This window comes from Mercenaria mercenaria, chromosome 7 (assembly GCF_021730395.1).
Source record: "Mercenaria mercenaria strain notata chromosome 7, MADL_Memer_1, whole genome shotgun sequence".
NCBI lineage: Eukaryota > Metazoa > Mollusca > Bivalvia > Venerida > Veneridae > Mercenaria > Mercenaria mercenaria.
The window spans coordinates 52,427,086-52,452,718 of NC_069367.1; the positions used below are offsets into that span (position 1 = coordinate 52,427,086).

The following is a 25,633-nucleotide window of genomic DNA, read 5'->3' on the forward strand; positions in this document are numbered from 1 at the left end:
AGCCAGAACATATTCACCTGTAATACTGATACAAACCATGCTCTTCCTGTTGTTACCAAACAATGACAACAGTTGCGGCATGTTTATCTATAGTTCTCATATTTACCATGCTCCCACTATTGTTACTGAACCACAAAAACAGCCAGAATATGGTTATCTGTAATACTGATATATACCATGCTCTTCCTGTTGACACCAACCACGACAACAGTTAGGGCATGGTTATCTATATTACTCATATATATCGAAAGACAACAGCCAGTACATATTCATCTGTAATACTGATATAAACCATGATCTTCCTGTTGTTACCAAACCATGGTAACAGTTAGGGCATGGTTATCTATAGTACTCAAGATCACAAGACACGCTGTCACTAGTTATGCCAAAAACTAAAACCATGATGTATGGCAATCGCACCTTTTCATTCACTGCTCCAAAGTTTTGGAACTCCAATCTAGTCAAGATCAGGGAAGCTCACGCTCTAGCTGCTTTCAAAAGCCTGCTAAACCCCTTCTTTTTACAACATTTCGTTAACTGAGCGATACTTATTTTTCTTTCCATAAAACAGCGTAGAACAGTATTTTATCCTAGGGTAATTTGAATATTTTTAAATATGTATGTATGTTTGTCTTGTTTTATCTGTATGTTTTAAATACACGATTGAAAAATAAATAAGTAAAATGAGAACACTTCTTGTAAGTTCATTTTACAAAAATAACAACATATATTTAAACAAATGTTGACTGATGCAATCTGACATAATATGTTTTGAGTCATCTGAGTCACTGTGACAAACGATGCAGGATAAAATTTAAGCATATTTTTACACAATGTCATGTCTTTGTCTGTATCTAGTGCACTGCCAGCGCAAATGCTACATCAGTCTTCATTTCCTGTGATTGAAAAATATATTTGATAAAATATGTGGAAATTTCGTAAGATACTGCCTGAAAACATATAACTGGGGCGATGTTGAAAATCGTTTTGTCTATTCGCAACGAGCTAGGCTAAGTTAGCCGGACAAGCCTGTATCTGATTTCTGATCTCTCTGTCGTGGGGGCTTTGTCTCACTCTGTCCCTTTGGTCAGATCGCTCTGTGTCTGTTCTAGTAGAGTGTGTGTGTGTGTGTGTTCGGGTTTAACGTCTTTTTCAACAATTTTTCAGTCATATAAACGATGGTGTCTACTTGTAGCAGTGAGCACAATTCCCAACTTTATAGTGCTGCCTCACTGGAATATCACGCCGTAGACACGTGGCATGATACCCCACCCAGTCATATTATACTGACACCGGGCTGACCAGTCCTAGCACTATCCCCTTAATGCTGAGCGCGAAGCGAGGAAGCTGCTAGTACCATTTTTAACGTCTTTGGTATTACGCGGCCGGGGATCGAACCCACGACCTCCCGCACTCGAAGCCGACGCTCTACCACTAGGCTACCGAGGCGGTTCTGTACTAGTAGAGGATGAATTATGCGCCTTGTGTGGCTGCATTTGAACTATGTAAAGCGATTTTGAACGTGAAATTGATCATGAAAAGGGCGCTATATAAATCTAGTATAATAATAATAATGATAATGTCACCTCTTTTCATTTTGGTGCTTGCAATTGTATTTATCAAGAAAAATAATATGTATCTGCTTCACATTAATTATACATCTTGACGTTACCAATATATGTCCAAGGAATATCTTTGCCATATCCTAGAATGTGGATTACAAAGCTGGTGCCCCAAGCATTTAAAAACCTGCCATACCGTCAAGAAAATGCAGTCGGCACTTTCAAGAGACATGTAATAGAAAGAGCATTGAAACTAGAGGGTAAACGATTTGTACGAGGGGGGCGTAGCCCCCGAGTATAAATCGTTTACCTGAGAGTTTTAATGTTCTTTCTGTTTTGTATCATAGCCATCCATATATGGTAGTTCAGTAGGCGTGCGGGTATTTGATACCTGCACACTTTTAGTTATCGCATCCTGCACTCAGTGTATACGATTTACCTGCACCAAATTTATTAAGAAAAAACACCGAGCTATGATACAAAACATGGTTACCTTGCGACTTTGCCATGAAATCGGACTTCTTTCTTTCTATCCTTTTCAAGATGAGTATTGAATATTGTATCAAACATTATACTTGTGGTCCAAATTGCTATGCGATTGCTTCAAAAACAAATGTCTATGTAAAAACAAGGGACCGCCCGGGCGTGTCCCATATTGACCCCAGGGTCACGATTTAAACAATCTTGGTAGAACGACCAAATATCTAAGTTCTGGGACTTATGGTTTAAAAATTTTTTTAAAAGGCTTTTCCCTATATAAGCCAAAGTAAAAACTGTTTACTCCGGAGTGCAGTCAATTTTGACCCCAGTGTCATGATTTGAACAAACTTGATAGTAGGCAATACCAAACACCAAATGGCTTTATGGTTTTGGACAAGAAGATTTTTCCCATATCAATGAAAAACAAGAGACCCCCGGGCGTTGCATATATTGACCCCAAGGTCATGATTTGAACAATCTTGGTAGAGAACCACAAGAGCATGCCACATACCAAATATCTTTGCTCTAGATCGTATGCTTTAAGACAATATTTTTAAAGCATTTCTCTTTGTAGAAGTTTTTTTTATACCATGTGCTCCCAAGGCGGGGCCAGTTTTAACCCCAAGTGTATAATTTGAACAATCTTGGTAAAGGAATACTACACGATGCTACACAAGAAATATTAAAGCCCTAGGCCATGTGATTCTGTACCAAAAGATTTTCAAAGTTTTCCCTAAATAAGTCTATATAAACCATGTAACACCCAGGGCTGGGCCATATTTGACCAATGCCCTGTGGTTTTGTACATGAAGATTTACATAGTTTTCTCTACATAAGTTTGTATGAACCAGGTGACCCCCGGGGACATATCTGACCCTAGCGATATAATTGAACAAACATAGTAGAGGCTCACTAGATGATGCTACAAACCAAATATCAAAACCTTATACCCTGTGGTTTTGGACAATACCATTTTCAAAGTTTTTCCACTATACAAGTCTATATAAAACATGTGACCCCAAGGGCGGGGCCATATTTGATTCTATGGATATAATTTGAACAATCTTGTTAGTGAACAACTATATAATGCTACATACCAAATATCAAACCCCAAGGTCATGTGATTTTGTACTAAAAGATTTTCGAAGTTTTCCCTAAACAAGTCTATATTAAACATGTGACACCCAGGGCGGGGCCATATTTGACCCTAGGAGATAATTTGAACAATATTGTTAGAAGACCACTAGATAATGCTTCATACAAAATATCAAAGCCCAAGGCCCTGTGGTTTTGTACATGAAGATTTACATAATTTTCTCTATATAAGTCTGTATAAACCATGTATTCCCAAGTGCGGGGCCATATTTGATCCTATATGGATATTATATGAACAATCTTGGTAGAGAACCACTAGATGATGCTATATATTAAATATCAAAGCCCTTGGCCCTTTGGTTTTGAACAAGAAGATTTTCAAAGTTTTCCCCATATCCGTCTTTATTAACCAATTCGCCCCAGGGCGGGGACACATATGACCCTAGGGGGATAATTTGCACAATCTTGGTAGAAGACCGCTAGATAATGCTACATACTAGATATCAAAGCCCTAAAACCTGTGGTTTTGTACAAGAAGATTTTTAAAAAAATTCTTTTCGGTTGCCATGGCAACACGACTTCTGCATGGAATTCAATTCGTTAAACAATTTGAAAGAATACTGTACAAGGAACATCCCTATGAAGTTTCATCAAAATTGGCACAGTAGTTTAGGAGGAGATGTTGTTATAGGAAAGTGTGGATAGACAGGCGCCGGCCAGTGAGCGATCACAATAGCTCAACCTGAGCACTTTGTGCTCAGATGAGCTAAAATGATAACATGCTACTGTTAATAATTAACTATTAAATGGATATGTATATAAATATTTACATTTTCAACCTATATCTGGTATGCATGCATACACCATTATGCTGTTTCATTTATTCTATAAATGTCAAGAAATATGACAATTTACTCTGTAAATCACAAAGCATTTGAATAATCAACTTATTTACGACTGATATAACGTAAAGAAATCAACAAGCTGAAGCATATTCTTCAAAGGAGTTGTTGCCAGTATATAAGTCAGTTCAAAAACATTGTGGCAGCCATCTTGGCCGCCATTTTTTAAATAAACTTAATAGTTTTAGATTTTCGTCTAAATATATATTTCGTACTTTACATTGTTTTGATAATGATAATATATAGTAGAATGTATACATTACAAAAAATGATTATTAATTTGTTTCTAATTCACATATCATTAAATATATTTTATATAGAATTACCCCACTCACTAAAATATATCTGTTATCAATAATTAAAATGTACCCTTTAACAAAATGATAATGCTATTACAAATTTATCATCTCTTGATCAACTCGGGATTGCATAGTGTAAGGTACAACAGTAAATGGAAGCACAAAAACAAAGTAAATTGACCGTATGTTCAAGAAAATAGTATTTATCACATTTTAGTACATATAAAATTGGTATAACATGTGTCAAAAAGTTTTATTTCATATCGATTTATGCATATAATTTTGCAGATTTATACCTTTAAAAATGTTATAATAATTCCAAATGAATATACATCATTTAAATGCTTTTATTTTGAAATTTTATATATTGGATGTCATTTTCATGTATCAGCGGCCATCTTGAATTTGAAAACTTTGCCCAGTGACTAGAAACTGGTATCAGGCAGTTCTAAAAGCTACAGATTCTGACGAACATTTTGGTATGCAGAAGTTGATGTGCACATTCATCGACCACCTACCACCAGTTTTGGGCTACTTATCTGGCCATATTTGCAGCATGAAATAGAACAACGATGTTGTTAGGTTTTGACATTCTCTGTGATAAAGGCCAATCGATTTTAGACATGGGTAGTGGTATAATAATTTTTGACGGCATGCACATAACCCTTGATGTTGATTAACGGGTTTCCTTCAGTGTCCAGGGTTACTGTGGCTAAACGCAGGGTTATTCCGCCTCATTCTGTGGCCCTTGTGAAATGTAAGATGGACACAGAACTAACTGATTATGTCACTGAGCCGTTGGACCAGTCTAATGTATGGAAGCCTAGGGTGGTCAGGGAAGGGTTCACTGATCCAGTTGTTTGTGTTGTCAACCCCACGGATAGGTATAAGTTAATTTAAAAGGGAGCTGAGATAGGAAGAGCTTATCCAGTGTCCGAAACTATTGAAGTTGGGGAGGAGGATGAGGAGTATAATATAAATCAAATTTCTGATCTGGGTTGGTAAAAGGACACTGTTCCGAGGCCGGTGAGTGATAGTGCTCTCTCGCCCCACCTTCAGCAAGTATACTCTGATTCCTGTGAACATTTGAATGAGGAGCAACAGCGGCAGTTGGCTCAGTTGCTTATTGAGTACCAAGATGTATTTGCTCAAGATGAGTTTAATCTTGGTAATTTTACTGCCATGCTATTGACACGGGTAATGCCGAACCAGTCAAGCAGAGCATGAAGCGCATGCCTGTATGTTTTGACGGTGAGGAAGAGGCCCATCTCAATAAAATTTTAAAGGCAGGGGTCATCCAGGAGTCAATATCTGACTAGGCTTCCGCCCCAGTACTTATCCGGAAAAGGGACGTCACAGTTAGTTGGTGTATTGACTACAATGCCTTGAATGAAAAATATAAGAAAGATGTGTTTCCATTGCCCTTAGTGGATGACTGTCTAGCCACTGTCAGGGAGTGTATGGTTTTCGAAGCTTGATGCTAACTCTGCCTACTGGCAGGTTCCCATCAGGAAAGAAGACCGGAAAAAGACTGCTTTCATAACGAATTAAGGTCTATTTGTGCATGTGCGAATGGGATTCGGTCTGTGTGGAGTACCAGCCACACATGCCCGAATTATGAATTTAGTCCTCAGAGGCCTAACATGGAAAGTTGTGTTAGCCTTTCTGGACGATATAGTAGTGCTTGGCAGGAGTTTCAGAGACCATATGGTTAATCTGAGAGAGGCCTTGCAGAGGTTTTGCACATATGGATTGAAACTGAAGCCTAAGAAATGTATCTTTTTTCAGATAAATATAGAATTCTTGGGAAGGAATGTCAGGGGCAATAGCTTAGCTATGCCTAAAATAGAAAAAGTGGGAACTCCACAGGTCGCTCAACACGACAAAAACGAAAATGTTGCAGGCTCGGTTCTATTTAGCCTGTTCATGGACGGTTGTGGAAATGTATGCTACCGTCCACGCCCTCTAGCCCCGGGTTGAGCAAAACTCAACATTTACACATGCTACAAGTACAAAAACAATTTAGAGACATCCGCAGATGTATTCATACGGCGGTGCACATGGAACCTTCAATGATACACTAGCGTGTAATTCCATGAAAAGCGGCGTATGGTCCCCAGTTAAAATAATGGGTTTGCCCTAAACGAGAAAACAATGGGCAGGCTGACATTGAAGTGGTCCAGCAATGGCCAGTTCCGACATGTGCAAAGCATGTGGAACGGTTTATGGGCTTAGCGAACTACCATAGAGGCTTTGTTAAGAACTTTTCGAAGTTAGCTGAACCTCTGTATGCTGTGACAGGTAAACGTCAGTTTGTATGGCGGAAGAGCAGGCTAAAGCTTTCGAAGCTTTGAAAGAGGCTCAGACGCAGCCGCCTGTGTTGGCCTTGTCAACCGAACCTGATAAATTCATCCTGGACATGGATGCCTCTAATAATTCTATTGGAGCAGAATTACTTCAGGTCCAGGATGGCAAGGAAAAGGTCATTGCATATAGTAGTTATGCTCTTACGAAAGAGCAGAAAAATAATTGTGTCACTAGAAAGGAGCTGCTTGCTGTAGTTAGATTTACCAGGCAGTATTTACTTGGCAGACCGTTTATTGTACGGACTGACCACTCGAGATTGAGGTGGTTAATGGGGTTCCGAGAGCCTCAAGGTCAGCTGGCGAGATGGCTAGAGGTACTATCCCAGTATAATATGGTGCTGCGGCACAGGGCAGGTCGTGAGCATGGTAATGCTGACGCTTTGTCTAGAATGCCGGCTGAGGAAGGGCATTGCGAAGAGTACCATGCTGGGACACGACCGGAGCAGTTACCTTGTGGCGGGTGCAAATATTGTAAGAAGGCCCATGAAAGCTGGGAAAATTTTTACGAAGAAGTAGAGGACGCAGTGCCGTTGGTAAATAATGTTAACCCAGACAATACCTCTGTGGGTGGCCATAACGGAGCATCTGGGGAGCCTGGGACCAACAAGGACATGGGTACGACTGTCTACGGGTTATCAAGACGGAACCGCCAGTAATACTGAAGGTGAGAATGGCAAGCCAGCCCTTGCAATAAAAGTCTCAGATTCTGAATGCATTTCTGAGAAAGGTAGCCTACAAGATGAAGTAATTTTATCTGGCATGGATATAGACCACTCTGGGGGAGTCAGCCCCATTGTGGTAGATATGTTCAGAGATGCTGTAGAACTCATTCCCTGGGAGGTGTCTGAGCACAGCCCAGGAACTGAAGTTACAAGCATAAACATGGTAACCACAAGGAGGGGTGCCAAAAATCAGACTGAGGCTGGTAAGGGTCTCGGTGATGAAGTCAATGCTGGACAGTCAAGTTAAGTGCCTACTGTAGGGCAACCAAGTTCACAGTCTAAGGTCCGATCCCCCCCGGAAAGGACAAACTAAAAAGACTTGCCGTGCCTACGGGTGCGACAGGTACCTCTGACTCTACACAGGGTCTGGGGTCTAGCCTTCTGAGTCCGGTCTCGGTGCCAGATCAAGAAGCTCTGAGGGATAAAACTAGGCTGTGTAGTTGGGGGTTCTCAGTGATAAAATTGAGAGATGCTCAGAAACAGGATCAGGAATTGCTGTTTGTTTTGAATTCGTTACGAGATAGGACAGATCCGGAACCGTCCGATCTGTTTCGTGCCAGTCCAGGGGCTAAGTCAAATTGGTTAAACAAAGAACAATTTTTTTCTGTTAGATGGTGTTTTATACCAGAATGACTCAGGACAAGATGATATTCGTGTTCAGTGTTGTTATATTTTCTGGTCCTTTGGGATCATGGAGTCCATTCAACATATGTATAATAGAGTTCCGCTTAAGCCGGTGCTAGGGGGCGTGAGAAGCGTTGCACTATTCATTACCTCTCATGAACAGACTCAATCAAACCGAGTCTGCTATTATTCTTCTTGGTTGCATTCTTTGCTTCCAAAGGATCTTTTTTCAGATTTTATTAACTATCACAACAGCAATCTTTAAGTGCCGTGTGGCGGCTGTAAAAAGCCTCCCCGTACTTGGATTCAGTGTTGTTATATTTTCTGGCCCTTGTGGATCATGGAGTCCATTCAACATATGTATAATAGAGTTCCGTTAAATAAAATCTGGAAAGTAGATCCCTCGGAAGCACCGAAAACAATGCAAACAGCGAAAATTGCAGACTCGGTTTGATTGAGCCGGTGCTAGGGGGCGTGAGAGGTGTTGCACTATTCATTATCCCTCATGAACAGACTCAATCAAACCGAGTCTGCTATTATTCTTCTTGGTTGCATTCTTTGCTACCAAAGGATCTTTTTTTCAGATTTTATTGTTATGCCAGAAAGCCTGAAAGAGGAAGCTATAGCACTCAGTCATAGACTTCCATCTTCGGGGCATCAGGGTGTGAAACGCACTAAGGAGAGGGTTAAGGAGAAATTTCTCTGGTATCGGTTAGGCAGGAACGTTCGACAGTATGTGTCGCAATGTGAACCTGTAATCAGAATAAGACAGCCGATCGGCAAGGAAAGTGCCGATTGGCGGAGTAGAGTACCAGGCAGGTTCGCCCATGGAGAGAGTACATATTGATTTCCTAGGTCTCTTACCTAAAACTCCTAGGGGCAATGAGTATTTGCTTATGATGGTGGATCAGTTCACCAAATGGGTTGAATGTATACCACTCCCTAGCCAGTCCGCAGAAGTAACTGCACGGGCAGCTATGGACGGTTTCTTTACAAGGTTTGGAGTACCCTTTGAGATATTTTCAGATCAGGGCAGGAACTTTAAATCGAAACCGTTTACGGAGGTCTGTAAGGTTCTTGAAATACACAAAGCAAGGACTACTCCGTATAGACCTTCTGCCAACGGTCAGGTAGAAAGGTACAATCGCACTCTGATGGATGCGGTTAGATGTTTCATTGGCAAATCACCAAACCAGTGGGATTTGCACCTGCAGCAGATAGCAGGAGCGTTGAGATCATCTGTGAACCGTATGACCGGGTTTACAGCCAATAAGTTAATGTTGGGTCGGGAGGTAAATGCGCCTGCTCACCTAACGTTTCCTGAGCATCTGGGTAAATGCCAGTCCCCTAGTGATTACTCAGATGAATTGGTCCAAAAGTTGCGGGAGGCACATGATACAGCCTGCAAAATGATGAAAACTCCCTCAAAACGAATGAAGCGCAATTATGACTTGCGTTTACTTGAGAGGAATTATGAGGTAGGTGATAGGGTTTACCTATCTGCTTTAAAAAGCACTGGGAGCAAAATCCAGGTGACGTAACTGCTGCTAAGGGCAGCGACCGAGCCTACTGCTTATGTCGAAAGCCATGTCAGGGTAGATGTATGATCCAGTGTGATTTCTGTAAGGAGTGGTTCCATTGGTCCTGTGTGAACATAACCGCTTCTGATGCACTAGACATAAATCAATACAAGTGTCCGGACTGTCAAAGAAGAGTGAGGACTCAAAACTGATCATTTTTCAGAATATGGCTGAAGAATATAAAGACAGGGTGATTAAGGTGCTAAAGATGGGCAACCTAGCAAACCCAAAAGAATTGGCAGTGAAAATCACCTCAAGTAGGCGACCGAACAGGTTTGAAATCCTGTTGGACCAGGTCCGTGAAGCTAAGCAAGCATAGGTATAGCTGGTTAAGAGCTCTGGCCACGGAGTTAGACGTCCTTCAGTGTCACTCCCGTGAGCGCATTTCCCAGAATGTGAGCCGTTTGTGGCCTATACGTAAATCCAAGTGGCAGGATGCCCCACGTGGACAGAGTACGGACATCCGATTAGGGACGGGTCCGGCTATTGAACGGACTGGTGAGAACCTCGAGTTGGTTCCTCCGGCAGAGCAATAGTTGCTTGTTGGGGGGGGGGGGGGGGGGGGGGGGGGGGGGGGAGAGGCCGACAGCGAGTCAGAATCGGTTTCCTCTGGAACTGCCGAAAAGTTGTTGGGAGGTAACAGCCCAGCACAACCCTCAGGCAGTGGTAAGCCGGTTAGTTCGGTTAAACCTCGTCCGCGTAAGCGAGACGGGAGTAAGACCCAGCACAGTGCTTCTGGAACAGGGCAGGTTTAACAAGGCCCTGATTCTAGAACGCTTTGTCCGGTAGAGAGGGCACCAAGACTTTCTGTTGGGCAAGGCAAGCCTCAACCAGTCATTACTGTGCCGGGTAAGGGGAAGAAGCCTGCTGGTCCGGGGAAAGGATCCCATGTTAAAGGCCGTTCTGTTCAGCATTCGCTGAGTGGAGAAACCCTTGCAAAGAAGCCAAGGCTGTCTCTGAGGGAAACAGGGCAACCAGGGCATGACCCTAGGTGTCCGGTAGGAGGATGTGGGGCAGGTGTTAGTCGCAAACATGCGCTTCTCTGTCATTTGCCTGGTGTGTTTAATCATCATGCACTTTAGGGATAAGATATATCTCAACGCAGATTAAGCGCCCTGAAGCTGTGCTGCAGGTGGCTTTTAGGAGCACATCGGGAGCTCAGTGATTTGCTGGTCTATCTTGAATCGCTGAATCCACTATCCTCGGTTGAGCAGCCAGATGCCTACACAGTGCAGGCAATGGTTGATTTAGGTGTGACTTTGGGGGCGTCGGTTCCCAGGGACGTGAAATTAAGACCGGAGGGTAATGATGTCACGGCCTTGGTGCACTGGCGCTTTCTATTGTCAATGGTGTCAACCTAAGGTTGAGTCTCATGAGGTTCACCTCATGGGAGTTGTTGGAGTTCTTTGTGACTCTGAGACTTACCCTACTCAGTGACCCTGAGACTTACCCTACTCAGGAGGGTATTAAAGCATGGTCTGACCAGGGTGTCTTACCGGTCGTGGGACTCCACCCCCGGAAGGCGCTTACCAAAAAAGCGTTCAGTAAGCTGTCGGAAGTTCTCGAATTTCCGGAAGTAGCAGGATTGGGGGAGATCGGTCTTGATTGAACTGAACCTGATGAAAAATGGGCTGAACAGCTCCGCAAGGTTTAGCAAGTCCTGACTTTGCTGCAACCGGAGCATGTGCTTGTTATTCATTGCACAAGTTTGACAAACCTTTCAGATGAGTCTCTGTTAACTATGCTTTATTTGTTACAGAGTCATCCCCTCGGGCATGAAGGAGCAGCTGATTCATCTTCACTGCTTTACAGGGTCTCTGGACATGTTACAGAAATGGTAAGAGGTGTTCCCTAACACTTATGTTGGGTTCAGTTATGGTCTGTAAGTCCAATGACTATCTCGACATGCTCCGCGGAGACTAGTCTTCCCGTTTGCTCCTTGAGACGGATGTTCCTTATTTCAGCCCGCCACGCTGAAAGAAATCCAATCCTTATATGATTGGATGGGTTGCATCCAGAATAGTTGCGGCCAGAGGCCAATCTTGGGGTGACCTCCTCAAGTTGGCAAGTGCTAATGCACAACGACTGTACATTGAGAAGCTCCTTCCAGTCTTAATGTACGGTGATGAGCCCGCTTAAGCCACAGGGGCTAGCCCCGGTGTACTATGGATGTGAAGATCCATGGTCACCGGTAGTTGTGGTATTGTGACTGAAATGCCACAATACCAGTACTGGTTTTACCCAGGAATCTCTTATATTATTGAGAGTACGAGACCATGGTTAACTCCCATGGTCTATGACTACCTCCTTCCATAGGACAGGGAGGAATGTAGTGCCTGTCCGGTCTGGTCCGGTCTATGTAAGGATAGCCCTACCGGAAGCCGAAAGGGGTGATTTCCTATGAGGCGTTCCAGCCGGTTAGACGTCGTCTCAAACACAATCCAGTAGACAAGCATCTACAACAGTAAACATCATCTAAGGTTATTGGTAAGTGGTATTTGGGCTACTCTGATTTACCACCAATTACAACACCCATTAGTAATTTCACATATAAAATCGATATTTGATACGTACACGCACGCGCGCGCGCATACACACACACAGAGACGGACAGTTCGATTTTAATAAGCCCACCTTCTGGAGCATAAAAAGGAGAGAGAGAAAAACAACATCAAAATGCATTTACCCGATTTAGTAAAAACGGCTGAAGAACACAGAGACTTTTTCCCGAATCCAGTGGGTAAAACAGCAGAAACATCCTTTTTCCAAAAACTGCAGAAAATTTCCTTTTGCTCATTTTTCATGTCAAATCAAAATATAGATTTTATTTCCGAACATATTTTCCACATCCATTGCAGAGGCAATTAATGGAACTTGGTCCCTTTAAAACCGACTCTAATACTTGGTCATTGGAAGGGGTCTGTATATCTGTATGACCTTACGTGATCAGTAGGATCCCCAGTTAAGATCAAAGGGCAGGTGGTGGAGTCCGGAATTCATGACTTTTAGAACGCGGAACGGAGTTGGTGCATTTCATACGTATCTTGCGACGGATTAGGAAGTTTTCACTATAAGAAAATGGCGTGTGTAAAGTGACAGAGAATTTGACAAATATAAATAGTTATCAAAGGTCATCACTTTGATCACAAACGAGATCAGAATCTCTCTTGAAAGATGTTCTTAAATTTGAAATCACACCAAAATCAAGAAAAAAAGAGGACAGATTCCTGTAATGATTGTGAAAGGTTACTGAAAGTAGCAACTTCTGGACATCAGGCAAAACAGGAACTATTCTCAAACATAAGTGAAGGGACATACATACATAAAAAAAGGAAATCAACCGATCAGCAAATAGTGACACCTTTAAAAAAGGACACGTACAGTTCCTTCGAGCACATCAAAGGTACATGTACGAGTTATGTAATATAAGAAATACAAAGTATTCATAATATTCAACCAAAAATTAAGTTTTTTTTTATTTTAATCTTCTACATGTAACTACCTTCCATTATCACTTAATGTATTTTTGATACTGAAGTTTTCTTTGTTGCAAGTAACTTTTTTTTAAATAATTAAAATTGGGCTTAAAGGGCTTAAATCGCTCAAAGGCATTCAGCGGCACAAAACAAATGTTCTTTTGCAGATGAATACCTTATATAATATATGTCGACCCTCTAGTTTACCGATCGGGAATTCCCCCCGATATAACTGTTGATCGGTCCAATCTCTGTGTACTTGTAGCAGTTAATTTATGACGTAACGCTTTAACGATTTGGGCGTGGGATCATGAAATCAAATTACAGCGCTTTACTTAAACAATGCGCCCTTCTGGGAAGGGCTTAATGTAATGTTGTTAGAACTTGTTGCCCAACCCATTTGCCTTTGTATTTCTGTAATTCTATGTATCTATTTGCATGTATATATGAGCAATAAAATATGATTAAATCTAAAACAATGCGCAGAGAAGTATTTTATAGAAAAGTCGAGGTCAAAAGGTTGAAATGACGTCACTAGAATCGAAACCAAGGTAGTTCGGATGGACCTCATTTGTATACGAGTTCCATTAGCCCCAAGTGTTAACGACTAACATGAAAACTTTTTATAACTGATGTCACCGCTTCCAAATTATCGTCATGGCAACTGTCAAATTTCAGAAAGTTTAACCAAAGCTCTGAAGACACTGTTCAAAGCTATGTGAGTGAAATCAAAGAGGTTTTTACGAGCTCTTAAGTTGTTGAAAAATTTAATGTTCTTTATTGACTGAAATTAGGAACTATATTCTGAACTTAAGTTTTAAATAGGTTTATTATATTCCAGAAACTTACTCGCAAACTGACAAGTGCAAAATATTTTGCGACGTATCGTTACAAACAAGGATTCAAGTACTTTCTGAAAAAGTAAACTTCAGCGGTTGCTGCGCTCCGAACATGATCAGAAGTGGGGAAATATTGAGGACAAGCAAGTTGCCTAATATGTCTGAAGTCAACGTAGACTCTTCCAAGAAAATGGACTTTACAAGACTTGTAAATGCAATTAAACTAAAAGGTCCTTTTCTTTATGATGTTTTGACTGCAGCAATGATGACCTCTCGTAGCAGACAGAGGAGTCTCTTTTAGGATATTCATTTAAGTTTGTTTCGGCTCTTCTCTTATATTCTTTTCCTTGTGATCGTCTCATCTTTGTATAAGGATTAAAATTATAATTACGGATGATTTACAATGCCTTTCATGCGTGGCACAGCAGTGTCACGTGTCACATGCATTTACATGAGGTACTTGGATGTATGATAATCAGTCCGACTCGCCCTAAACAAACTTCACTCCTACCTAATGCAGTTCAGATGTGGAGATCTGGTTGTAAACGTTCGGTACTTCATTTCATTTCATAGTTCGATTCTTAAGCATATCAAAAAAAGACATAATAATGTGTTAGCAATCTAAAAATGCATTCGAAACGATGCATCAAAACTGCAATACGGAAGCAGCTGCGGAGCTCTTTGTTTGTTTGTTTTGTTTGTGTTAAACGCTGTTTTTAAACAGTATTTAACCCTTATCCTGCTATATTTTTATAATGGACTGGTCCATCATTCAGTTTGGGCAGTACCATTTATCACTTGAAGGGATGTTTACTGAACATTTACTAGACTAGATAGCGAATAGTGCAGACCATGACCAGACTGCACGGATGTGCAGGCTGATCTTGGTCTGCACTGGTCGCAAAGGCAAAAACACTTGCCGCCAGCAGACTAAAGGTTAAGTAACGGCGGGCAGTTAACCTAACCAATGTTCCTGAAGCGACACTTCATCAGATTTCATTGCACGGTTTAGTTACAGAATATCAAGTTAAATATTATGTATGGTTTTGATATTTACAGACACTGTTGGCCAATATGAAATTTTTAGTGCAGTGTAATGCCTGTGTCATTGAGAGATAATATTATAAAGTACGGTCTACAACGTTCATTGGAAAAAAGGTTTGTATGCAAATGCCTAGAACTGAATTACATTTAGATAAAACATTTCGCTATTTTACTGCTTCTCTGTAAGAATGTAAAGAAGTAAGACAGTTCGCTTTGTCACATCACAGCTATTCCAATGAGTGTCTTTATAAATGTATATTCATTTGTCCGCTGTTCTCTCTTTTTCTGTTCTAATATTGGACAATCCAAATATTTACTATTTCCATTTGAATACTAGCAAAGTGTCCCTACTAAACTTATAATGATTTATGTTTGAAGTGCATATCATTATGTTCTCTTAATATTCAATACGTTCATGGGTGCTTTTAATGTATCGTCAACGTGAAGTGTGTGTGTGGTTTTTTTTTGTAAGTTAGGTAAAGACAATTTGACTGTGTAAAACAGTATAAACGTCGTTGTAAAACGTCGTGTATTTTATCAAGCAGATGCCGTAACAAAACGAACAATTGTTGACAGACTGACAACAGCTAATTGAACTGGATAAGGTAAGTCACAAGAATCCTTACCTAAGTAGCCTTTTTATAACTGTGATCACACCCGATTTTGAAAAAAAAAGAACTGTTTGTAAAACATGAATGCTTCCTATGATGGGTTGTCCCCTTTTCATGCCGAACCAACCAATAAGGGTCATCTACTGACTACAAGCAATCATCCTACGATGTATGATAATTTTACAACGAAGATGTCGGTGTATTTTGAGCAGAAACCGTTTTAAGTCTCAATAACATTGTGGACTTGAACTTTGAACTAGTTACTCCTAAAACATTAGTGGTCATCCATTAATCACGCTTTCACTCTCAATCTTAAATGGCGAGATTTGAAGATTGGTGGCCAGCCGTTCTTTTATATCATTCAGGTAAAAATGATCTTGACCTTTTGACTTACGGATCCGCAAGGTAATCGACCGACCACATGCAATTATCCTATGTAATTTGACCACTGTACGGCAAAGCATTATATATAGTTATTAACTGGAAACCTTTTCTTGTCTCAAAGTCGCTGTGACCTTGATCTTTGGCATATTGACTCCTAAACAACAGGGATTCTTTACGGACTACGGGCTGTCACCCTATGCAGTGAGACAACTGTAGGCCAGATTGTTTTTCAGTTATTTTAAGTTGGAGACAGATTTTCGGCAAAGGATCACCGTGCCATTTACATTTTGACTTACATATCCCCTAAATGATAGAGGTCATGTACTGATAACAGTATTTTATGTATTACTTTTGGAACTATTTATTATCTTATGGGACAGACTTTCTTTTTTGTATGTATCTTAATTGTCATGTATAATCTTTGTGACGCATGGTAATTCTGTTAAAACATAGTTATTGTTACATTACGTTTATTTAAGACTTCTTTAATTTGAGACGTGTTTGTCGAGAAAATTTAAGTAATCTGATATGTGTATTTTTGTATAAATGTTAAATTATAAATTCACTGTATGATTGTGTGTATGTGTAATTGTATATCAGTTGAAGGCCATACTGGAAATAAGTTGTAAAATATCTGTTTTTTTTCACCTAGTATGTCACCTTCAGAAAATAAAGCTATTTATAGTAACAACAAAGGGAAGTAATTCTAAGTTCTTGCACATGACACTCTGTCTCATGATGGTGAACAATTGCGCCAAGTCACACCAAAATCCCTCCATGCATGAAAAAGAAATGCTCCGGACAAAGTCATTCTTATATCTGAATTTTGACCTCAAAGTGGGACCTTGACCTTAGACCTAGGGTACTGGTTCTTGTGCATGACACTCCGTCACATGGTTGTGAACATTTGTGCAAAGTTACATCAAAATCCCTTCATGCATGAAGAAGAAATGCTCCGGACAAAGTCATTATTGAAATTAACTTTGACCTCCAAGTGTGACCTTGACTTTTGAGATAGGAACCTGCGGTTTAAGCAGGACACTCCGTCTCACTGAGGTTAACATTCACGCCAAATATAAATGAGATTGCTCCATGCATGTCAAAGTTATGGTCCAGACAAACAAATCCGGTCGGACGCACGCACGCACGGACGCACATACACCGAACAGCCATTTGGACAACTATGTCTTCGCTTCCGCAAGCGGGCTCGACAAAAATTGACAGTATAATATCCATACTTCAATTCCTAATATTTACGCACATTGATCATTATATTAACTATCTGCTTATATTTGCGTGTTTTTTGGCGGATATATAAATCTTATTCAAGACCTTTATAGTGGTTTTAATAGAATACTCTTAATGAACCAGAAAATTTGATAGACTAAGTATCGTGTTATATGGACGAGGAGCCTACCTGAGCGCAATGCTCATATAAAAAATGCTGTCCTTTCCGTTCTTTTCAAATTCTATATAAAATGCGAATTCAAAATCATTAACGATATCAAATGCCCATCTTTGCAATTATACTCTATTTTGTCAGCATATCTGCAGCCATAGTTGAAAAATGTTATAACACACTTAGTTTTTAAGTAGTAGTAATCCTGTTATTTTAAACCTTATGCATAGCACGTGTAATATTTTGGTCTTATTTCAGACCTTAGAAGTCAGTAAAATTGCTAAGGTAATAAAACTACTTTAATACTTACTATCATTAACAGTAGAATAAACAAAAATAAATCCAAAAATATGTTATCACTGTTCTAGTATCAACCGAAAGTCAACACGACGCTTTAAATAGATACAAGGGTAGGGTTACCAGTTAGACATTTATCCTCGTTTTTGTACCGATTTACGATGAACCAAAACGGTCTACTCTTCCGGCGAAAATAAAGAAATAACAGGTTATGGGCGGCGGTTACCGCCAAAATTAGTAAATATACAATCCATCCATAAACAAGTCAGTCAGTGCAGTGCATTTCAACGCCGTCTAGTCTAAAATTCCATCCCGTCCAATATATTTGCATTCAACGCATTGCATTTTGAAACCATTTAACTGTTTAAAATTAAATGTAAAATTTTACCACAAGGTCGGTTTTAGGACAAATTTTAAGATATTCTTAATATGAAAAACTGATCCAGAATTTATGTTTATAACATGTCAAACTTATAAACTGATAGTCTTATTAACCTTTTTTTTGTTGTTGTTGGATTTAACGTCGCACCGACACATGATAGGTCAGCTTTTTTATAGTGGGGGAAGACCCCAGGTGCCCCTCCGTGCATTATTTCATCACGAGCGGGCACCTGGGTAGAACCACCGACCTTCCGTAAGCCAGCTGGATGGCTTCCTCACATGAAGAATTCAACGCCCCGAGTGAGGCTCGAACCCACATCGATGAGGGGCAAGTGATTTGAAGTCAGCGACCTTAACCACTCGGCCACGGAGGCCCCTATTAACTTTTTACAATGCACGTACTCGTGCTTCGTTAAACGGCACACATTTGGCTGCATGGCATCAAATTTTGATACGTCGCTCCAAAGCACACAACACGGTTCAGTATGCATTAGACGGCACCAAGCTTTAATGAATCGTTTCATTTTAAACTGCACGAATTCATGTTGCGTTAAACGTGTTCACATTGGACTGCAAGTTTTTTATACACCGCCCTTAGGTACACAAAGCGGTTTCAATATGCATTAGACGGCGTCAAGTTGTAATAATTTAAAATCTTTTCACTTTACACTGCACGTACTCACGTTTTGTTAAACGGCCTCACGATGAGCTGCATGGTATCATGTTTTGTTGGGTGATTTCATATTACGGTACATCGCAACAAGTTATTCAATGCATCGTTCCATGTTTAAATATATGGAATGAAGTTTTGTATTACTTTTACTTCAATTCTTCTGGTGGGGGGGGGGGGGGGGGGGGGGGGGGGGGTCCCTACTGGGACCAAATTTTTTTCCCCTTATTTTCCTTTTTTTCAAGTAAGTTTTTACTTCTTTCAAGACTTATTATTGATTTCTTGTACAAAAATGGAAAAAGATGAATCTTATAAGAGATTTTAATGGTGTTCAAAGTGAAATAACTACTTAAACAGAAGGGGTAGAGTTACACATCTTTAAAAATATTGAGTTACTCGCGGTGAAAGTTCTCTATTTTGCTTTCATTCTTAGATTATATATTGTGGAAGAAATTTAGGTAGGTTTTACGTCTGCCCTAAGGTTATTTTTAAATGGAGTAAGCAAAATTCAAAACAGAAACACAGCATTCGACCTTATTTCTTCAGTGTTGAAGTATGAATTCTGTCTCATTAAATCTATTTACTTGAGGCACCATAGAAACAATGGTATTGACATTTTTATTTTGTGTTTTATAATTGTTTACCAATAGTTTGATGTTTCTTTTATTAAAATTAATGGTAAAATGAGTTCTCTGCAAACGTTTTGTATAGTTGCTATCACTTTGAAATTTGTCTCTACTTGAGCTTGAGGAAATTCCGTAAGTTATACAAAATTTATAAAAAAAAAAAACGGCACGGTAAAAGTTGTTTAAAAATTGCGAAATAGTGCAAAACACGGTTACCTTTCAGAATATACCAAGCAAATGCCATTTTGTAAACATTACTATTAGTGATCTAATACCTTAAATGGTCTCAAAATGCAATGCGTTGAATGCAAATATATTGGACGGGGTGGAGTTTTAAATTTGACGGCGTTGAAATGCACTGCACTGACTGACTTGTTTAGGAATGGATTGTATATTTACTAATTTTGGCGCTTACCGCCGCCCATAACAGGTGCGTGTTTATCGAAATCATAAAAAGTACTGAGCTGTTATAAATGAAAATTGAACATCATATAAAGCATATACATGTTTAAAAAACGACTGATAATTTACTGACATATGCCTTAAATTTCCAAAAAGGGCCGCATGAATGGGCCACTCTTCAGCACCTTCAGAGACTCATAATTTTCAAAGAAGAGTTCTTCTCCAACTTTGAATTTTGTATAAGTGTACTGGTAACAAGTAAAATTTAAAGTAAGCAAGTTCATACTCTAAATAACACGTCAGAGAAATCTGGGCAGTTTTGTTGGAAAGAATGATAATATTACTTTCTGTACACTAAGTCAATACACCTATACAAACATGTCATTCATTGTCACAAAAATGTTCCACTGTTAATTAGTCGAGTAAGAGAATAAGGGTGCACTGTCAAACTCGTTTTTCCGTGATGGTGCTCTTTTGTTGCAAATTATAGTAAACAACAAGTGCAACTAAGTACCATAGACAGACTGTGATCATTTAATGTTACTGCATAGGTATAAATTAGGTTAAAGAATAATGTTAAAGAAATAAAGAAAGTTAAAAAATCTTGAAAACTAAGTATATGTACAATTACATGTATTCCAAATACTTAATTACTTATAAACTTGCAATAAACATGTCCGCAATAAACATGTCCGTTCTCTTCTACACTGACTAGGAACAGGCCTCTCGTGACACTTACAACAAAGATAAAAAGCGGGAGAAATGCCCCAGATATTCAAAGGGAGACAACTTGTACTGGATTAAGTAAATAATCTAACTTAGTTACATTTATTTCACCAACAACATCAATGTGCGATGAAACTTGCACCATTTTTTTCAATTGGATCTCCTTGTGACCAGACCTCAAAGTATTTTATTGTTTTGAGTGAGTTGGGTTTTACGGCGACTTATACTGCTTTGATAGTGATCAGCCTATGCATTAATGTTTTCTTTAACTTTACTTTTATCTGACTGAAAAAATGTTGAAAAAAACATTAAACCCGAACACACACACTTTTATTTGTAAGTTTCAGGTCAAAGAAAAATGTATTTTGAAATTTTAGAATACTGTTATAGTGTTATATGGTCATTTACAAGACACTGAATGGAAATTGATGTTCGAGGGGAAAAATGTGTGTTCCCTCTAAGCTTTATTTGCAGCTCCGTGTTTAACTTAAAACTTGTATAATTGTTACTGCTTGTTATATACCCGAATGATGACACTGTAAAAACAGGCTGATACAGGCTTAAACATATATAACGACTAAATAATCTGCCTTTCCTTTTGAAGTAAAACACATTCTGAGAAAAAGATCTGGTTTTTTTTTTCGTATCGACTTTCTTGCACTTAAAGTGATAGGTACAAGTAAAATGAGTTTGAGATATAATTTGATGTTCAAAGCAGAATTCGACACTAATTTAGTGTCACTAAGTTTTTTTTTTTTTTTTGTTTTTGTTTTTAGTTTTTTTTGTAAAAAAGGTAAGAAGATAGCTTATGCAAAGAAGAATGTTGGCAGACAACTTGTTCACCTTTCAGGCACGTATTCGTGAAAATGTCTTTAAAGTGTTCTAGGTAAGCGGAGTATCTGCGATTTCACGCTCGGAAATACTAGATTACACACAGGATTTTTAATCTTTGCGTACAATTTACGCCCTGTACTATAACAATCTAAGTAACACAATGTCGTCTTAAATCAAAAATGTGTAAAGCAAACAAAGTAGGAAACGTATGGGCAATTTTATTATATAAAACTGCCACTGACCGGCACATAGTTGAGGAGTCTGAATATCCCGGCTATTTCCGATCTTTTTAACACTGGCAAAGAGGCAAAGATAATTTAAAAAATCACCCTGATCTTATGGACAAGCTTTGAAATGTTATGCTTAATTCTGAAATAAAAGTACCACATTCTTACCTATAGGTCATGTTATGATTTATACACTGAACCTGCCTCTAGGAATTGGGATCTCGGTTGGTACCAGCGCCATAAATGTACTGGACATGGATACTGTAGCCAGTTTTACATTATTATATTATCTTTACTGGTAAGATAGATACACAGCCTGCCAAAACTAATGTAGGATTACAGATAAAATTTGTCAACACTTTAAGAGTGCGCTCGGGCCCCACTCGAAGGGTTGGATTGCTACATGTGAGGAAGCCATCCAGCTGGCTTACAGAAGGCCGGTAGTTTTACCCAGGTGCCCGCATGAAATAATGCACGGAGAGGCACCTGGTGTCTTTCTTTACGATCAAAGCTGGGAAGTTGCCATGTAACCTAAAATTGTGTTGGTGCGACATTAAACCCTACAAAAAATCTGCTAGGGTTGTATATTCATTTCAGAGACCAATGCATTTTCCTGTCTTTTAGGTGGGAAATATATCTGATAGCAGGGAGGAAGTCGTTTTCGAAAAGGTTTTACCCAATTTGACACATATTTTTGGAAGAGTTATGATCAACTAGTGTACCATGTCAAGCACGTATTTTAAATGCTTTCGTGGATTTTGCTTCACAGCAAAGTACATATTATGACGTTCAAGGACAAGATCATAACTGTAAATGTTGACCGTTGACAGTATAGGTTATATAGCGCCAAACAGGACTACAAATTTATGTCTAGTCTGATGAAATTCTACGTGCATGTTTCAGTCATTCCTATGTCATTTCAGTATATTCCCGACAACTCCAGACGTGTGTAACCAAATATCAAACATTTTTTTCCTGAACTCTTTAGGTCCAGTCAGGGCAAATTCTTCAACTGTACAGTACTATGTTTTGTTTTTTTTTTTGTTGGATTTAACGTCGCACCGACACATGATATGTCATATGGCAACATTCCAGCTTTAATGGTGGAGGAAGACCCCAGGTGCCCCTCCATGCATTATTTCATCACGAGTGGGCACCTGGGTAGAACCACCGACCTTCCGTAAGCCAGCTGGATGGCTTCCTCACATGAAGAATTCAACGCCCCGAGTGAGGCTCGAACCCACATCGAAGAGGGGCAAGTGATTTGAAGTCAGCGACCTTAACCACTCGGCCACGGAGATCCCTTTCTGATAATGTACTGATTAAAAAGGTCTGGGTGCATCTCTAAGTATGGGTAGTTCGGCGATTAACTATTTGCTAAAAACCGACTGTTCACTGCAGACATAAGACATCATATTCGGATCGTCTTTACTAGTTTGTACAGGCTAGACAGTGTCAAATCCGCGCCAACGGGATGCCATGGATGATTTCTTTTGATTACCATCAGAGCACTCGAAGCGGACGCTCTACCACTAGGCTACCGAGGCGGTTCAACGTCGCCCGACACATGATAGGTCATATGGCGACTTTCCAGCTTTAATGGTGGAGGAAGACCCCAGGTGCCCCTCTGTGCATTATTTCATCAAGAGCGGGCACCTGGGTAGAACCACCGACCTTCCATAAGCCAGCTGGATGGCTTCCTCACATGAAGAAATTAATTAAACGAACTGGAATTTAGAAAGAAGATCTGAGGTTATGGAGCCTGCATATTACAGGAACTGCCAAAAGACAAAATTAAAAAGCAGGCACCATATCCAAGGGATGATTATACAATACTCAAAAGCTATGAAAGCGAGAGTATTGGAACCATCCAGGCCGAAATGTTCGTGCTGAGAAATTAAACAGTACCAATAACACATGAAAGTCGTGCTGAACGATCTGAGAAGATCGAAATATAACAGCCCTGATTGAATGGGATACTTTTTACGGCCGCCACATGGCACAAACAACGGTGCGATAATAAAATAGAACAAGAGCTGTCACTAATGGTGACAAATGCCCCCGCAGCACCTTGACCTTTGACCTGGTGACCCCAAAGTCAATAGAGGTCGTGTACTGAATAAGTACTATCAGCATGTGAAGTTAAAAGGTCCTGCATGCGGTGTTTCGCGAATAAAGTGCCTTCATGCAAAAAAGTTACATTGGCCCATGTGACCTTGACCTTTGACCTGGTGACTCCAAAGTCAGTACGGGTTGTGTACTCAATAAGTACTATCAGCAGGTGAAGTTTAAAGGTCCTGGGTGCAGTGGTTCGCAGGTAAATGCCTTCATGCAAAAAGTTAACATTGGGCCCTGTGACCTTGACCTTCGACCTGGTGACCCCAAAGTCAGTAGGGGTTGTGTACTCAATAAGTACTATCAGCATGTGAAGTTTGAAGGTCCTGGGTGCAGTGGGTCGCAGGTAAAGTGCCTACATGCAAAAGGTTAACATTGGCCCCTGTGACCTTGACCTTTGACCTGGTGACCCCAAAGTCAGTAGGGGTTGTGTACCAGGCCATTAACCAGATAGAAGCTGCTGACCAGGTTGCAGCTGTTTTCCAAACCACTTCCAAAGATGAGGCTGGTTGGAAACCATACTTCAAAAACAGTAAGTTAAACTGAAGCATAACTTTCAGCTGTGTTGTTTTAGCTGCATGAGTACAAAGTGCTCAGAGTAACAGAGTGAGGTATAGTGATCAAAGAATTTACTTGCACTCTGTCTGTCCACATTGTCTTGGAACACCATCTCCTGAAGCACTTGACCAGTATCAACGCAACCAAACTTTACAGGAATATACTTACGGTAGCCTCTTAAAAAGTTTCCAAGGAATCCTATGCCATGCATCTCTAACTCTTGTTGCAGAGGCAACAATAATGAACAATTTTAAAATCTCTTTAGGCACTGTCGGCCTAGTTTCAGAATAATTTCACACAAATGTTCTTTGGATGTCCTGCTACCAAGATTGTTCAAATTGTTTCTATTTGTTGAAAAAATGACATCTAGGTAGCATTGTCACTTTTTCCTGCATGTAAATAGTGGAATCTTTAAAAATCTTTTTGTCAGAAACTGCAGGCCAGATTTAAAAATTATTTCACACAAATCGAGTGGTTAGAGTTTTATCAGAAATCTCTTTTTAGGACGTTCTTATTTCATTGTTAGGGCTATTTCATTTACCCTTATCTCAGGGGTGATATTAGATGTTTAACTTACCAGAGAGAACCTAATCACACCAAGTGCTTAGCACTACTGTTGCTGTGTGCCAAAATGATATGTGTGCATTTACATGAAAACCAGATGAATATAGGAGCATGGCAATATACATTTTCAAATATGAGTTGAAAATGTGCATATTTAAATACTATACATTGTATACAATATTCTGCATTATCATGTGTTTTAGTTATTTCTTACTCATTTATTAAATTTCAATTTGTGCTATGTGCACATGATTCATACAGAGATGGCGAATCTTGAAGTTTTTCATGCAGAAGAAAGGAAGTATGAATGAAAAAAAACTGTGAACCATATTGGACCTGCGTTATACCAAATATCGCATTAAATCGAACTGCAGGTTAGCGGGTGTGCAATGTACCAGCCTATTATCACGTCGTGTGCGACATGTCTTCAGGCACTAAGTTGTTTATCGGACATGCATATTTGACCTGACATCCCTTAACTGTCGAAACGACATGTCTTAAACACAGCCCAAAAAACACCAATTATGTCTGATCGTGTTCTTTGAACAATGCCACATGCTCACTCGATCTGTCACTTGATCGCTGTCGAACCAATGATAGCTTCGGATGAAGAAAGCGCAACAAAATTTCATCATAGTGATTATGTAGCTCCGCCTTCATACCTGTTAACGTCGTCAGAAGTATTTATTTACCTAAAAGATTCAGAATGTAGATTTTTGCAAGTTTAAGACTGTGGTAATCATTGTTTTTCACAAGTTTTAAAACTTTTCACTGACAGAAGAAAAGAAAAACAATACGAGATATTGGACAAGTGTCAATTTTTAACAATTGACTTGCATTTCATCATTCA

At 39.7% G+C, this 25,633-nt stretch overlaps 1 protein-coding gene across 2 annotated transcripts in view; it reads right to left on the reverse strand.

Annotated features, from left to right (window-relative positions):
* Positions 1-17,836, reverse strand: part of LOC123554159 (sulfotransferase 1C2-like) — a 34,888-nt gene extending 17,052 nt beyond the window's left edge. For both annotated transcript variants that reach the window (XR_006686953.2, XM_045344098.2), the window contains exon 1: positions 17,694-17,836. The gene's annotated coding sequence lies outside the window, so the exon portion shown is untranslated. The remainder of the gene's footprint in view (positions 1-17,693) is intronic.
* Positions 17,837-25,633: the final 7,797 nt, after the last annotated feature.